This window comes from Tamandua tetradactyla, chromosome 16 (assembly GCF_023851605.1).
Source record: "Tamandua tetradactyla isolate mTamTet1 chromosome 16, mTamTet1.pri, whole genome shotgun sequence".
Classification (NCBI taxonomy): domain Eukaryota; kingdom Metazoa; phylum Chordata; class Mammalia; order Pilosa; family Myrmecophagidae; genus Tamandua; species Tamandua tetradactyla.
The window spans coordinates 62,418,853-62,423,535 of NC_135342.1; positions in this window are offsets into that span (position 1 = coordinate 62,418,853).

The following is a 4,683-nucleotide window of genomic DNA, read 5'->3' on the forward strand; positions in this document are numbered from 1 at the left end:
CCAGACTCAAAAGCAATTTCATTTGATCTTGTAAACATAAGTATAAACTGGAATTTGGTTCAGCCTGTTAAAGGGCAATATGCAGGAGTTATTGGATTTCTACTCTCACATCTTATGGGAAAACATTTTGTGACTTTCTGCTTTGAATTTTGAGCTGTGATTCAGAATGTAAAATTTGAAACAGCTAAGTGAGAGGAACATTATTGCCTATTTTATTTCCATTGTTTATATACAAATAATACCCATCACTGAAAACGGGAAAATACAGGCAAGCAAAATGATGAAAATAGAAATAACCCATATCCCTACCACTCAGAGATGGTCACTGTTAACATTTTTCTGTTTATATCAAATACTCATATTGGCTAACATGGTGATTGATTCAAGGAAGGAGCTACATTTTTCAATGTGATCTGGTTCACAGCCGAGGCCTACCTGTTTCAAAAGGAGCTGACCAATCTCTTTGGGTTCAGCAAGGTTCAGGTAGAAAGATAAATGGATGGGGTCACCTTCAGTTCACATCCCAGAATCTGACCTTGGAGGATGATCCAGAGATCTCCTGGGAAAGTAGCAGGGGGCTGGAATGGGAGGCGGGTAAGGAAAACAACTTTAGTCTGGCTAAATATTCCAGATGTTGACATACAGAAAATTTTATGAAGGTTTCTTAGAAATGTGAGTGCCTTTTCCTGAGAACTGAAGGCGAGATAATCTAAGAAGATTCTGCTCCAAGATAGCTCATGAGCCAGAAAGACACAGATGTGCAAGCAAGCCTCTGAGGATAGTGAGCTCAGTGAGCACAAGGGCTCATTGTGTCATTGGCTGGTGTGTCCTCTAGACCAGTTCTCTTCCAACCTGATTTAATGGGAGGGACCATGTGACTCCTGGTTCATGACTCACTGCAGGACCACATGGGGATCTGTGTGAATCGGGCTTGAAGTCATGTCCTTGGGTGTCTTAGCATCTTCAAGCTGTCCTCTATGGCATCCTTGGGAAATCTGGGACATCAGCCAAGTAACTCATGTTTTTCTTTAAAATTAATGCAAATTTTGCATTCTTCTCCATATTTGTTTTTTTCTTTCTTAATTGAGATTTTATTGGTTGTTCTGAAGCTCAGCACACAGACATTATGAACAATTTGTACACAATTCTTAATGTATGTACCAAAAATCTAAAAAGCCATATAGTTGTAATTCTTTTCTGAAGTTATTCCAGTGACTTTCCAGCTTAAAATTTGGAGGCAAGTTTTCCCTAAGGGGATAGCAAGTACCAGTATCTTCAAATGTTGATAAGCTGTTACATCAAAAGTCCCACTAATTCACAATTTAATATCATACATGCTACATACTCACATTTCCAGTCTTTCACAGCATATAAAAAAGTTATTAGGAAAACTGGATGACCATGACCAAGGATATTACAGAATGCACATAGTTCTGACAGGGAGAGCCATGATCAGGGAGCAGTTTTTAAGAACAGTTCTACCAAAAAACATGAATAGAAGTAATTTAAAATGTTCAACACATTAAATGTATGACTGTGACTCCAAATCATCATTTAGTTTGCACTGTATTATAGGGTATAAAACTGTCACCACCACCCCACCCTATGGAATCTTAAGTTTGACGTCCAAGACAGTCAAAGCCACCCATAATTCAATATCCCACTATTTTCTAGTTGTACCAAAAAATAAACACCCAGCAAATGATTCCCCTCTTTAAAAAAAAGCATTTACACTTTGAAAATGGGATGAGGTGGGATATCAATCTCCTTAAAAATGTTTCTTCTAGAGCTACTAAAAGAATAGTTGATAAAAAAAAAAAGAATAGTTAATAAAAATTATTCCTCTGGATTGTACAAGAAAAGAGAATCAGGGACCTCTGTTAAGACATGGTATACAATATTAATCAGACTTGGCTTCTTTCTCTCCTGCTTCCTCAGAGGCTGAACGCTCTTCATTTTTATTTTCTCTATTTTCTGAAAGTAAGTTTTAAGTTTCTTGGTTAACCACTTTGGCCAATTTTCCCTTTTCCCTTTTGCTTCCACCTTTTTTGTCTGAAGACTTATCCTTTCCTACTGCCTTTTTTGGACTACATTTCCACTTTCACAGGAGCAGGTTTAGCTAACCACCTCCCTGATCTCTTCTTGGGCTCCTCCTTCCCCACCCCTTTGGCCAAGCTGACCTTCCTCTCGGGCCTCTTGGTGGTGGGGTGGGTGCATGCTGGGTGCTATGGACCACAGTATGCCGAGAGCCTTTGTGAAACTGGGCTGCTCCATATTTGTTTTAATGTAAAGTAATATTTTTTTTCCTCAAAATATCTTTAAGTGAAGTTAATGCTCCAGGTTGCTCAGCTCACCAGCAGTTTTTGCAAATGTTGGTTCAGTGACTGTTGTGTCCCCTAATATCTAGGATGCTCTTACTCAGGTCATGGCAAGTTTAAGTCTGGAAAGGCATAATGGAACTTCTCTGGAAGGAAGTAAAGAAATTCCTATTCACAGGGCACCAACTATATGCCAGGGAAGGCACCAGGTGGTTTACCTATATGGCCTCAGGCTAAACTTCATAATCCTCCAAAGATGCCTATTTTATAGGCAAGAAAATAGAGTGAGAGAAATCAGGTAATGTTCTCAAAGTCACATAGCTAGAATGAGATAGAGCAAAGAGTAAAATCCTGGTCCATTAGGGCCTCTACTCCCTCCATACACCATGTGGCCTCCTCAGGCCAGTTTATTCCTGATTTTCTTGAGACTGCATGGGGAATGTGGCTCACCTGAAAGAACCTTCCCGTGCCCTTTCTCTGTTGAAGATTGAAAAGGCAGGGAGTGCAGCAGGAATGTTGAGTGTAGAAAGAAGGCATTACCTTGGAGGGTCACAGCCTGTGCCCTCAGTCCTTTCTGAATGGCCCAAGCAGGCAGAGGAAGAGCTGTAAACTCTGGTGGGAAAGAGCAAGAGGGGAGTAGAGGGAGATCCCTACTCCTGCTTGGAGCAGAAGTCTGCCTGGTCACAATCTGGAACCTAAGCCAGAGGGCTGAAATTTCAGATAAAGTTGGGGTGGGGGCTGAGGCCTCCCTGCTCTTCCTTAGTCTTACAAGTCAGGAAAGCAGCCTGTCCTCTTGGAGTCCTGGCCACCAGCCCTGTGGGTGAAGTAAGCCCCACTCCACCCCAGCTGTTCATCTTGAGCTCGTGTGCAGACCCTCATGCCCCTGAACCAACAAGCTAGGGGTTCAGGGCCCATCTCGTGTGCTCAGAACCAGGGTTTTGGATGGTTTCTTCCTTACTACATGAAGATTTCTTCATTACTCCCCCATCTCCCTGGGCCTTTGGTAATAGGTTTCTTTAGAGCTCTGGGCTTTGTTATCTCCCAGAGTAAGGGGTAGGTAGATGGAGAGGCTGCACCATCCTCATTCCTGCCAATCCTAAGTCTCATCTTTTTTGCTCATTTGTACCTGGAATTCCTATGAAAGACGCACAGCTCATCAAAACGTATTTTTAACTTTTTTTATAGTAATGATATTTTCATTGGGGTAAAATTAATATAACACAAAATTAACCACTTAAGGTACACAGTTCAGTAGCATTTAGTACATTCACAGTGTTGTACAGCCACCTCTTCTATCTTGTTCCAAAACATTTTCATTATCCCTAAAGGAAACCCCATACCCATTAAGCAGTATCTTCCCCGTGGCATCATGTAATCTGGTCCTTTCCAAGCCAATATGGACCCTTACTGTTAATTATATAAGGAGTGAATGACTTTTGTCCCACCCTCACCCCCCCAAACAGCATTCTTCAAGCTGCAGGGCCCCCAGATATATTGGTTTCCTTGAAATGGGTCTACTGGGTTGACCCCTGTCTGCAATGCTGGTTCTGTCCCTCCTCACTGCTTCCCACTCACAGGAAGCCTAGGGGGTCCCTGTGGGCAGGGCAGCTGCTGGTTCTTCTCTAGAGGTCTGGCTCTTGCCCCCAAATTCTCCAGGGGTTGCTGGCCACCCACACGATTACTGCAAGGGATGTACTGAGATGCTCCACAAGGAAAAAGACACCCTTATCATGTTATTTCAGGATAACAGCTTTTAAGAATGGTTGTTGACATTTTTAGCTTGTTTGAACTTTCCAACTTTGTTCCTAAACTTTTGCCTGTTTATGGCTAAGTTCAAGTTTCACTGTCTCCACCCAACCATGAATTGAGTATGTGTGGTTGAGGGACCCACCGTGGCTTTGTGGATCTTTCCAAAAGCACAAATTAAAAGGTTTCAGATTATTCACAGATGTCTGGGACTGGGTGTTAACATGATTATTCAGAGTAAGGCCATTGCAGTTCCTGAAGCAGATATGGTTACTTCATCTTCCAAGGGAGCCCACAGTTTCCTTCTCCTCCTCCTTAGGTGGGCCTCACAGCACCTTCAGTTCTTACTCCCAACGCCTCTTCCTTAGGCCACAGGGTGTGGAGATATTTGGGGGTTGATAGAGGACATGAGCCCTGGAGAGCTGGATTCCTTAAGGCAATTATAAATGATTGCAAAAAGTTAGTATGGTGTATTCCCCCCTATATACAGGCTTGGAGAAGGAGCTAGAAGGACATGTTCCTGGGTGTTAACAAGCATTGTTATCTTTGGGAGGGATTACACACAACTTGCAGTTCTCCTTTTGCTTATCTGCATTAAAATTTTTTTTTCTCTCATGAA